The 13,660-nt window shown below is 35.2% G+C and overlaps 1 pseudogene; it reads left to right on the forward strand.

Moving 5' to 3' along the window:
- The first annotated feature begins 2,856 nt into the window (after positions 1–2,856).
- LOC110032169 lies at positions 2,857–12,073 on the forward strand (annotated as a pseudogene).
- The last annotated feature ends 1,587 nt before the right edge of the window (positions 12,074–13,660 follow it).

The following is a 13,660-nucleotide window of genomic DNA, read 5'->3' on the forward strand; positions in this document are numbered from 1 at the left end:
TGACTTGGAAGTTTTATTATACAATACAAGATTGAAATTATTTCCTGAAAAATTGAAGTCTAAGTGAAAAGGGTCATTCAGAGTTATAAAATTCTATCCCTACAGAGCAGTTAATATCAAGACTGGAAGAATATTTAAAGTGAATGGGCACAAATTGAAATCATATTTTGATGGTCAACACCAGCACATAAAGAGATTCTAATGTTGGGTCACCCAGAATAAGACTGGGAATGTCAGGATGACGATATTAAACCAAGCGCTTTGTGGGAGGCAACCCATATTTTTTGTTGTTTAGTTTGCTTTTGAGTTTATTTTGCTTGAAAAATTTTACTTATATTTATGTGTAGGTCTTTATATAGTCCGTGTATTTGAGAAAAATATTTAGAAACATCTTTATTTACCTAATTTTAAGGAGAAATTGAAAATTTATTGGATCGAAATCGAAACAGTGAAGATTTTTGAACTAACGCATGATGCGCCAGATTGTCGCATGATGCACCGAATTTCAGAGAGCTGGCGCATGATACGACGTGGTACCTAAAATGACTAAAACATGTAAAAATGTGGTTTTTGGCAGCTTTTGGTTGTTTCTTCTCCATATAACTCAAACCGACTCCAAAACATATTCTTGGGTGGGGGGAAATGAAGGAAGTGTCACCACTTTTAAATCCTATGGCTTCTCACTCTAAAAATTACGCTAAAATTGGAATTTTTAATAGAAGAAAGTTTGTTATTTTTGATGCGCAGAAGTTACATGACCGAGTTCTAGTGAAGAAGAGGCTTATCAAAGGAGGGGGATTTGTGAATCGAGGATTCAACACGTCGAATACTCGAGTGGAAGAGACTATTGCGCAGAGGCACTGAGAAGTGCTTTGCTACACTACTGCCGCTGTCGTTGTTCTTGTAGTAAAAGAATTTTATGCAAATCTTGATGGGATCAACCAAGGAATGATCTACGTGTGAGGCAGGTTTGTGCAGTTCACTCCTTCGAGAATAAATGAGATGTTTATGATTGAGAATGTGCCTATCTGCTATTATGTGAATTTTAACCCTACGAGAGATAGTATGAATGAACTTTATGTGAATTTTAACCTACCGCTACCTTATGGATGAAAATGCGAATCAGGAGACTTGAGATGATGGAAATGTAAGTTTTCCCTCATCATTTTTAAATCCAGTAAATCCTCATTTTTAAATCCAGTTTCAAAAGCCTAGCACTTCTTTATTGCATCAAAATTATTGTCCACCATGAAAATCATTAAGGTAACTAAGGAGAGTGTCATTCTAAACTACTGTTTTCAAACTAAAAAACTAATTGATGTTGGAACTATTATTGTGAAATCGGTTTTGAGTTTGATTGTAAATCGATCGACAACTGGACTTGGACTTCCTTCCACTATTTTCCTACTGTGCAGTCAATCGCAAGTACCTTATGAAAGTTCGGAAAAAGTACTTCTTCCTTGAAAGCCAATAGATCCTGAAGTCTATAGCAACTGTATTAGAATGGGAGATGAAAATGATATGAATGTGTTGATGGATCAAGAATCTCAGAATTCATCACCTGTTCAGCCCTACTACAACTGAGGGCACTTTTGAAGAAGATTGAAAAAGAGATACAGAATCTCATGCAAGTGATTGAGAATATTACTGAAATGCTGGATCATCTGGATTGGAGACTATAGGAACATTTTGAACATACTGGGCGTATTGAAGATGGTTTGGTATGTATGTTCAAGAAATGTGCTTAGATTGATGAGGAAAATTTAACTGATGAATTTCCATATCAACCCTTCTACAACTTGTATGTGCACTACCAATCTATGGGAGATATCCAGGAGGACAAGGCACAAAATTTTTTTTAGTACTGTTTGTTTTAGTTTTTTTTGTTGTGTTGGATTGGATTTCTTTTCTGTTGTTGCACTGTCTATGTTTATGTTTTGTATTTTGATGTTTAGATTTCAGTGTTAGGATGTTGGTTTGCTTTAAAACACTGAATTTGATGTTATTGGCTTGAAAAATGTTAATTTGTAAAAACACATATTTTATAAATAAATGTGAGTTTTGTGTTGTTTGTGAAAGTTTGGTGTTAGTGTGATGTTTAATTATACTTAAAAAGGTTTATTTGAGTCAAATAGAAGTTAACGTAAAGAGGTATGGAGCAGATTTCCATAAAAATCAAAATCTGGTGAATTTAAGATTTGGAGCATGATGCACCAGATTTGCGCATGATGCGCCAATTTACAAAGCCTTGGCGCAAGATACGCCGTGTGATGCGCTAAAGGCCCAAACATGACAAATTGCCTAGAAAACCATAAAATCTCACAGAGAAACTTCATTTTTGCTGCTTAAGCGGTCTCTGACCTCAAGACCTTGGTCTAGGGCATCACATTGTGGGCGAAAGAGAAGAATTCAGAAGCTAAAAACCATAGATTTCATCTTCTCTTAGTAAGAGCTTCACTTTAACTTAGAAATTTTTTATTTTCACAATGGATTTGAGAAATCTGAAATTTGGGATTTTTGATGAAAAAGTTTGACGAAAACTCATGGTGAAAAGTTTCTTACCAAATAATCTTGCTTGAGGTGTTAGATTTTTTATTTAACAATTTATTTGGAATTATTTGGATTTTCATAGAATTTTTAAGTGGCTCCCGAGTTAAGAGAGGAAGGTCGTCCGAAGATTTTGATGCACAAAGATTTGTTAGTTTCAAAGCCCAACTTAGTTACAATACTCAAATGCAGCCAAGAATAACGCTCTAAGAATGGTCGTTTGCAAACCCGAGTGGCGAGATCAAGGGACTGATTCTCGCCAGAAACTAGGAAAGATTCTGCTACATCACTGTCGTAGAAATTGTCCTGATGGTTCAAGAGTTTTATGCAAACCGGAGGTTCACTACTGAAGATCACATCTTGGTTAGAGGTAAACATGTTGAATTTACTGTTGATCGGATCAATACATTTTATGGGTTGAGAGGCATATTTTTTATGAATACACTACATTCGTTATGACTGATTCATCACTGGATGAAGTGATTGCATTTTTTACTGAATTAAAGAGGGGAGTGGAAGGAAGAGGAGAGTGGAAGATTAAAGAAGAGGAGAGTGGAAGATTAAAAATAACAAGATAATTAACTTCTATTCAGTCATGTTGATTATTCAGTCAAAAGTATGGCACCACTTCATTTTTGTCAGACTGTTGTCAACAAATTATTTGGTTGATGTTACAAAAGACAGAGTTGTACTAAAATATTGCATTCAGAACATGAAATCAATAGATATTGGTGCACTGATAGTTCAACATGCTCGAAGTATAGCTGGTTGTTCTATAGTTGGTGTTTGGGATACCCTGCTCTGATTTTCACTTTATGTGAACAATCAGAAGTAGATTCCCATAGAAATGAATAAAGATTACAGCTAAAAAATCTAATATGGAGGCATATGATTCAGAAAGTGGAATCATTTGTTGAATATAGAGGTGGAAGAAGAGGTAAGCCCTCTAAATCTATTGCAGGGGCGTCTACTTCTCGATCTGCATCACTTGAAGGTATTATGGACCAACAGATGATTCAACAAATGGACATAATTAATATTCAAACTTAGTTGGGAGAGATAGGAGCAAGAAATGCTTATAATGATGAATATCAGTAGAGGAGAGTTCAACGTGATATTGATTTTGAAAATGCTATAGTAAGACATCTTAGGGGTGAGCCTAATGTGGACTATCTTGCTTGCCCCAACGTCAATCCCTATGCTCCTGTTCATGATGAAGAAGAAGAAGGAGGAGGAGAAGAAGATTCTGATAATGATGAGGAAAGAGATGAGGATTGATTTTTATCAGTTTAGTTTAGTGTGATTTGATGTTTTTTTTTATTTGTAATTGTATTGTGTTGAAATTTTATTTAAAACTTGTTGTAGTAAAAATTTGTATGTTGTGTTGTGAACTAAATCAATAAAGTAACCGTAGACTTTCACTTTTTTTATATTTTTAGTATTTTCAGCTTAGTTTTTCAGTTTTTGTATTTCTGTTTTTAATTCTTAGCAAGTTCTTTAAAATATATTATGTTTTATTTAATGCTTTAAAGTCAATATATAGTTTTATAGTTAGTACCTGCAGTATACCAGAGCCCAATTTCATAGTATGAAATCCTCAACAAGTCAGTTTTTATTTTCATGCATTTACTGTTTTCTTTCTCCTACTTAATTTTATACTAAAAAATATTTTTAAAATCACTTAAAAACTTAAGTTTGGGGGAAAGAAAAATTTATTTTGAAAAGAAGTAAACTAAATTTTATTTGTCCTCAATTAACTATATTTTCAAAATTAATTTAGCATGGTATGAGATATTAATATTTAACTTTAAATGACTATACTTATGTATATAAATATTGTGGTAAATTTAGGTAAAAAGTTTTTAATAATGAATATCAATTCTAAAGTTAAAGTTATTTGTTATAATAGGAGAAAACTATGCTTTTCTATTTAAAATAAAGGAAGTTGTATTTTTGAAGTGTTAAGAATTTTAGAGTTTCATATAAGAAGAAAAAAATGAGATTTTATGAAAAATCATAAACTAATATGAATTTATAAAGGAAGAAGGTATAGACTTTTAACTTTAAGAATAAGATTGTGAAGTTCAAAATTATTAAAGGCTATCCAGATATAGTAATCCTCTTGAAAAAGAAAAAGAAAAAATCAAAGGATTGAAAAGATCCTAAAAAAAAGGGAAAAGAAAAGACAAGAAAGAAAAGAAAAATAGATGAGAAGAAGCTTGAGGAGATGCCTAATCAAAAATTGATATCACTTGAATCAACTTAAGGAAGGAGCTTTATTACATTTTCTAAACTTATATTGGAGTATTAGTAACATTCATAGTAAAGTTTTCATGAAGTTCTTTTTCATATGAATGTTCTAAATATCCTTAATATGACAAATTTCAATTCTTCTATGAATGAATAAAGATTTAGAAATCTTAAATTTGATTACTAAATATTCCTAGACCTAGAATTTGAATCTAAGTCATTAAAGGTTTTTCTTAATTTTAGTCATTCTATTTATTAAACTAAAGTATAGAAGTTATATGTTAATCTCTATCCTAGTCATATGCTTTTATGTAATAAAAGTGTCGTTCGAGGACAAGTAAAATTTAAGTTTGGGGGATTTTGATACGCCAAAATAATATACTATTTCAAACACATATTTTATGCTTATTTCTGGTGATATTGCATTTTAAAGAAATGTATTTTCATGTTTTATTGTAGGTATATCATTTTTTTGGCATTTATAGTAAGAATGATAAAAAGGAATAAATTTGGAACCAAAACAACGAATTTTGGGATTCTGGCGCATGATGCGCCAGATCGGGGCATGATGCGCCGTTTGACAGAGAACTGGCGTATGATGCTCCAGAGACGACTTCATTTGAACTTTTGGTGGATTAAGGTGGTTGGAGACAAATTTTGCGCCAATTTCAAAGGAGACACTTGTTCTAAACACCCATTGGTATGATTTAATTTTTCTAGACACTTTGGAAGGTTCTTTTATGAAGGGATATGTCTCTTGGATCAAATAACACATCTTTTGAATTCAAACGAGTTGACTTTTGGGGGGGAATTTTGAATTCTTTTTCAAAGGAGGCAGCCAAAATAAAGGGAAGACTTTATAGAGAGGAAAAGAGGGGAAAGGAAGAGAGAGAAAGTTGGCATGAGAGGCAAGACGAGAGAAGAGGAGATTTTCTTCTAGGGTTGTAAGAGGAGAGAGAAGGTGAGAGATTTCTTCTTCATTACACTTCTAAGAGAGAATTGAGTGGGATTGTAAAGAGAGTAAGACTTGGAGAGAACTTCTAGGGATTTGCTCTGAGATAAGTTGTATTCTTTTATTACTTTTTTTTTGCAAACATGTTTTATATATGAAATTCGTGTTTTATCTTATCCTTATCTTGTATCCTTCTCATTATTATGAATAGTCTTCTTTATCCTTCTCCCTACAATGAGATTTTGTTTTGTGAAGAATTGATTTTATTTTATACGGTTTTAAATGTCAATAATTTGTGATAATTTGAACTCCGATCTTCATTTACTTTTTGATCTGAACAATGGCCTGACCGACTACCATGACAGCAAAAAAAAAACCTAACTTCAGAGCCACCCATGAACAAAAATTCAAAATTCCACCCATCCTACTTCGTGCACTCTAATTGAATTTTTACTTCCACCTCACCATCATATAAGCGTCCCTTTCCACCCAATGGCTAGCCCAATTGAGCTCCATGGCCAAGCTTATAAATAGGGCACCCCTTCACGCCCAAATAAAAGAAGTGCACAAACCTTACTGAAGCCCTACCAAAATTGCTTCAAACCCTTCCTAAACCTATATGAAGCTCTTCCCCCCCCATTTCAAACCAGTGTCCCCCCCCCCCCACAAAACCCTAATTTTGAAGAAAAAAACTAGGACATTTTTTACCATCTCACCAACTCCACCAATACTCCAAATTGATTATTTCAAAAGCTTCACCTCACTTCAAATCCACTTCCCCAATCGAAAGCTCCCTCTCCATCACACTTTAACCTAGTGCTAGACCAAACCCGACTCACCATTTGGTCTAGTTCATACCTGAAACCAACTACCAAGCAAATCAACACTTGGACAAGGTTCGTGGTGTTAAGGCGAAGCTTCTCAACCAATATAATTGAGGCCTCACCTCTTGGACAAAAATATAGCTCGAAAGCTCTCATTTTTTGCCTCAATTTGGCCTTTTGTAAAGAGAATGAATAATCCATGTCCACCTATCCTTATAAATATATTCGCTTCACATATATGAAGGTATATGAACAAACCGTATCAAATTTGAATAGGTATCGAGAAAGATATTAGGTTTAGAGTGTGGACAGTTCACGGGTTATGATTCATTTGAGATGATGAACCAATTGCATCCATTCATGTGTATTCAAAATGAATGGCGCAGATCGGCTCAGATGTTGGAACAAATTGACACAAGACCAGAACCATAGGGGTGATGTGGCTGCTGTGTAAAGCACAACCAATGGGAGCCTGCCGCGTGGTTTTTCGAAGCCATCGAGGTTTACGTGGCATAAACATGGTTAAGTAGAAAAAATAGGGTATTTTTTATTTAATTAAATACAAAAAATTAAATACAATTTTAAAAAAAAATCAAATCTTGGTGTAGAAAAATATGAAAAGTAAAAAAAACAATACTCCTATGCTCCGTAAATGGAGGAGCATCTAATGAACCAATAATTGAAAATATTTATCCAATATCTGATTTTTAATTATTTAAACACCCTAAATCTTATTTGACCCCTAATTACTTTAATATTAATCACCATAACTTCAAATTTTTAAGATTTGTCCATCATGTGATTAGGACTATTTTATGATTTTTCCAAAGGCAGAGAACACGTGTAACTCTAAAAGCCCTAACTTTTCATGATAATCACCTTTTTCCATTTAAATAACTATTAAAAATAAAATAAAAATCAGAAAAAATTATGAAATTAAGTCTAATAAGTTCACTAAGGTCAAAGGAACTCAAGAAAATAAAAAGGAATTTTAAATTAAAAGTTTGTTTTCTACCTATTTTCCTATTCAGAATGACTAAAAAATCATGAAAATACAAATATAATTCAAAATATAACAAAAATCTCTCTAATTAAAGGAAACAACTTTGAAGAACTCCCGTGAACCTTTCAAAGATAGAAAACATATTTTGAGTAGCTAAGTGTATTTTTCCATGCCTTTAAAAAATATTCACTTAAAAAATTATAAAAAATAAAATATAAATCAGAAAGTTATTAAATCAAGTTTAATGAATTGACTAATATTAGAGGCACTCAGGAAAAATAAAAATACTTAAAAATTACAAAAGTACAAATATATTCTAAAATATTACCAATTTTCTCTGATTAAAGACAACAACGTCGAAGTGCTCTTAAAAATTTTTTAAAGATCTAAAATTATATTTTGAGTACTTAAATGTATTTTCTAATATTTCTACAAATTATTAGACAAATTAATTCTAAAAAATGAAATAAAAAAAAATTTGCATACTCAAGTTTGTTGAGTTCTGAGAGATTGGTGAAAAATAAAAATGGGGTTTTTAAAAATAAAAAGGTATTTTCTACTTATTTATTTTTGAAAACCAATAAAAAATTATAAAAATTAAAATATACTTCAACAAATCATGAAAATTGCTCTGATTGGCGTTTTTACCTTTAACAATGTTACATAATTTTCTTACGATTAGAGGAAATGTTTTGGCTAATCAAATTAAATATCATTCATCGCATCATGCACGAAACTTGCTCAGATTGATTTGATTGTTAACGAATTTTTCCAAACGGCACCGGGTGACAAAATAGACCACACAAGCAGGTCCAGAACTTGATTTTACCTAGGAAAGACAACCATATTGATATGATTCCGAGTGGAAGCAGATTGCACGCAAACTTGTTCATTTAAATGAAATAATAAAAATATAAATACGATAAAAAAAATGAAAATCCTATAAAAACATCACATGCACAAACCTATCCACTTTGTGCTTTCTTCCTAGTTCACACATCATAATTTGCAGGTTCCTTATTGGGTATACTCCATGCTTAAATTCACTCAAATTTGTCGATGAACCGCTTTGCTATAAGCTTGTCAAATCCATTTCAAATTTGCTTCAAATCCAAGCCAAACTCAAATGCCTTTGAATTCACCAAACTTTGAATGAATTTGGACTTTTCTTTGAACCACATATTTTGTTGAATCTTCTTAGACATTTCAATTATCATTTGAATCACTTTGAACGCTTCAAATACCACATTTAGAGTCCCTTGAAGGTTCTCCAAGAAGCTTCCTCCATGACACCAATAGTTGGTGCCAATCACCCATGCACTTGATCTTTACCTAATAACTTTCTCAAAAACATTCCTAAGATGATTGGCCAACCAAACTTTCAATACATTTGGGTTAATTTAAACTAGCCCAAGCTCACATCTTGGTTTCCAATGCAAGCTACCCCCTTCCCCCACTTACTTCTTCACAAAACCGAGCCATTTTACCCACACCGAATATTTTCACCCTTCTTCCTACCGCACGAGCTTCGGAACGAGGGTCGAACAATTTTGGCGGTTGATCGAACCGAACAATCAACAAGGAGCAATCAACATTAGCAGTGATAGTTCAAGCTCAGTATATAGTGATAGTTCAAGCTCAGTATATCTCCAACGCTACGCCCGCTGATTTCCAATCCAGGGTTGATACGGCTGGGGGTGTTCTTGAAGGTGCACAGATGTTCCAAAGCTATAATAATCAGACTGACAGGTTCTTCTAATGCTGTCGGAGATGAAACGAAGGCGGGAGTAGGGGCCTTCATCAACGCCACTGTGTTGAGCGATCATCCGCAGAGCGATCTAACATGCAATGTCTCAAGCTCCTCCCGTAAGCCAAGGATGGATTAGCCTCTGATCGCCACTGCAACGCTGATCTATCAACAGATATGCTTTCGCAATACTGCTGTGGTAGGAATTGTTGGCGCAGCTTCCACCAGTGGCGTTTCATTCTCCTATGTGCCCTGTGGATCCGATGTCAATCCTGAGCTTCTTGCTTTGTTGTATCGGCAGGGCAACGAAATCGATGATCTTTTACGCTACCAGAGCGAGATGTTTCGTTTAAGAATGGAGGAGTTGCGAAAGAAATATTGCCGGGAGGTTCTCCTCTCTATGCCAGCGCGCCATCAATCATCTCCATTCTCAGTTGTTCCTCCATGCTCAACCACGCCCGATGCCTTCTTCTCGACGACATGCCAAAGCGCTTAGTTCCCCGTGATGAGAAAATGTTTGTTGATCTCATTGCCGCCTATGGTCACGCGGGTATCCCCAGGAGGCATTCAAACTCTTCCGCCTCCTGAAGTTCCATGTCGATCGCAGCGTGCGATTGTACGACGTTTTCCTCAAAGCCAATATTCGCCTTCTCCTTGAGTCCCAGCGTCTCTGCTGGGAGATTTTCTGATCTCTCAACTCCACCAAGCTTCCTGAGTTCTTTGACTTTGAGGATCACATGAGAGAGTGGATGACTGAGTTCCTGAGCTACCTCACCAACACCTTCCCAGCAGCAGTGGAGGCTAATGGCACTGTTGATGCCCTCCGCTCGGCAGTGTGTGAGAATCTCCAACTCTATATGGAGAAAAATGAGGAGGAGTTTAAGGATTACCTCAAGGATTTTGCTGCTGCTGTCTGGAATCTCCTCCTGTCACGGGCTTCTTTTTCCTCTCGTGATCAGCTTACCATCACGGCAATCCGATTTCTCACTAGTCAGCGCTAATGTCCACCATTCTTTATTTAGGAGCCCAGAAATCCTACTGCAGTTTTGCCATAATATTGTATTCCCAAACATACGACTTAGGGATGATGATGAGGGGCTCTTTGAGATGAATTATGTTGAATACATACGTAGAGATATTGAGGGAAGTGATGTGGATACCAGGAGGCGAATTGCCTATGAGCTTTTGAAAGGCCTGGCTGCAAACTGTGAGGATCAAGTAGTGACATTGGTATCGGCTCAGATACATAACATGCTGGTGATATATTCGGCAAACCAGTCAGAGAACTGGAAGGAAAAAGATGCTGTAATTTATTTGGTGAGCTCACAGGCAGCAAAGGTAGGTGGAATCGTGGTGGGGACCCAGCTTGTAGATGTGGAAAGCTTCTTCACTTCTGTTGTGGTTCCTGAGTTTCGCAGGGAAATGTGAATGAAGGAGGAATTTTGTAGGCTTCTGCTATGAAATTCTTTACGGTGTTCTGTGAACAGATTCCCAAGCACACAGCAATTGCTCTCTTGCAAGACGTGATAAATTTTATTGGAGCTAATTCTAATGTGGTTCATTCCTATGCAGCAAATTGTATAGAGAAGCTTTTGCTGGTAGGGGACAGATCTCCAATAAATATTGGGGCATTTCAGCCATGGTATGGTGCTTTGGATATTAATCCCCAACTGACACCATTAATTAGAAATCTTTTTGAAACATTAAAGTTGCCTGATTCGAAGGAAAATCATTATATTATGAAGTGCGTCATGAGGGTTCTTGGGGCTGATGATATTAGTGGTGATTAGGGGTGTAAACAAGCCAAACACGAGTAAGCACTGGCTCGCTCGTGTTCGGCTCGTATATATTTCTAACTCAAAAAGTGTGTTCGTGTTCCGCACGTTTGCTTAGCGAGCCGAACACGCTCCGTTCATGAACAAAGATTCGTTTTGACAATCCTAATAACATAGGCATAAGATGTTAAGAATTGAGCAAGATTTAAAACATTATTAGAATTTAATTTAATAATTTTTATTCTATTTTCTTAATAAATACTTTATAAATCTAATTTAATAATTTTAATTCTATTATCTTAAATAATACTTTAATTGATTATAAATCTTTGTAATTTTGTATTTGATTAAATTTTTTAAAAATACTCCTCATCAAATATATATATATATATAATTGATTAGTAGTATTTCGAGCCAAAATGAGCCAAACAAGAATGAGTAAATCTTTGTTCATGTTGTTCATGTTCGGCTTGTTAACTTAGCGAACGAGTTGAACACGAGCTTCTTAATGAGCCAAACACGAGCTTATTAACGAGCCAAACACGATCTGTTCACGAACAACGAGCTGGTTTGACAGCCCTAGTAGTAATATTGCTACGCACTGCATTGCTTGCCTCATTTCAGTTCTTGCTATTTGCCCAGCATGTTGAGATCAGCAAGCCACCCCTCTCACATAATTACATGGAGCTCTTCAAGACTCTTCTAATGCCAGAAACTTGAAAGAGGCTTGCAAATGCCCCTGCCCTGGTTCACCTGCTGCAGGCATACCTTCAGAAAGTTCAAAATGCAGAGTTTAACAATGAGGGAAAATTGATTCAAGTACTTGGGATATTTAACAAGCTTGTATCACTATCCAATACTGAAGATTTGGGTTTTTTTTTTATTGTGTTGAATACGCTAGCTGATAATGATGAAGAAAACTCATATGAGGCAAGTCTGGAATGAAAATGATCCATGGAAGGGTTAAACATCAATCATATGATCTTTTCTTTCTCAATTTATGACTAGGTAAACAACAGATCTGGGGATTCATGCAACTTTGGATTTTTATCCTTGGAAAGGGACGAAGATACTGATGCTGCAATAGTGCTGTGGACCAGACTGAGTGGAATGATGCAGAGCCAGGACCAGTATGAATCAATTGGCCTGAATGATTCCATGGAGGATGAGAGAACTTGACTAGATAATGGCTGATTGCAGATCTGCAGTGATGGAGCTCGATGTAAGGGAGGTGTGCACCGCTGATGGTAATCAAAAGCTACCCCGAATGCTTCACGAACAGGACACAGATGATAATGATTATTCCAGGCGTCTGAAAAGATATAAAGTTGATTTCAAACCACCAGGTGGACAAAGAACTGAAGAAAATTTTGTTGGTGCCCCATGTTCACCTGGAAAATCTGGTCCCCTAGGACGCTTAGGGGTGATTTGCCCACACAGATCAGACAGAGGATGACATTTGTGAGGAAGACTATAACGATGCTGCCGAGCTAAATATATATTGCGTCCAAGGAATTTTAAGGGAATTACTCACCAAAGATGAGACAAATCCATCTGAACACCATGATTCAAATTGGAGGAGTTATGACCAGGCGGTTTGGGGTTTTCCCACAGCTACAACAAGTAAAGAAGGCCTTGGAATTGTGCCTGCTAATAAGATAGCTGCTAGCCATTTGAAATAGCATCAGAGGCGACTGGTATGTTCTATTACTTTCTTATTTACTTAACTTGATTGTATATGTTTTGTATATTCATGTGATACTGCAAATGAAACAATAGGATAGAGGACTTAGGATATATATTTAGGTTGAGATCCTATAATATGTGACCAACACATTTTTTTGACAATAATTTTAATAACTCTTAAATCCCCATAAGGAAATTTATTGATTAAAGAAAGAAAAATTCAACTAAATAATATCACAAGTATTTGAAACTTAAATAAATAAACTCAAACCATTTATATAAGATAGATTATTAAAAAAATAGTAACATAATAATAATAATTCATTGTTTGAATTTACGAGGATTTTTTGGATGAGGTAACTCATGTTTGCTAACAAGAGTCCTCTTGTTTAAAGAAGTTTAACGCTTCTTTAAACTAAGTAAATTCCAAACAAACAGTGGTGTCAGGACGATGGAACTATGAGGTCTTGACCGACGTCGCTTAACATAAAATAAAATTTTATCTTTTAATCACTTCAATAATAAACATTAATTTAAAAATCATTTCACAACAGCCACGCAACAACAAGAACTTAGGATAGACCTCTCGAGGTATGATTTTCTCTTTCATTCTATTGACTAAATCAACATAAACCTTTAGGATTTCGAGGTTGTTCGTTGTCGGCACTATTTTTGGTGTGGGGTTTGCCCGTAAGAAGCTGTCGGTCATCGGAATTTGAAATCCCGTTACCCGCTTCGGAAGGACGTTTAAAAAATTTTAGTTTTGAAAAAGATGAAGTCAAACTGACCCCATAATTTTCATAGTTTAAATAAAAGGGCGCTTTACCTCAAATCCTGTATCTATCCCGAAGGATGAACACAAGAGTTGAGGGTGAG

This window comes from Phalaenopsis equestris, unplaced genomic scaffold (genome assembly GCF_001263595.1).
Source record: "Phalaenopsis equestris unplaced genomic scaffold, ASM126359v1 Scaffold000881, whole genome shotgun sequence".
Lineage (NCBI taxonomy): Eukaryota > Viridiplantae > Streptophyta > Magnoliopsida > Asparagales > Orchidaceae > Phalaenopsis > Phalaenopsis equestris.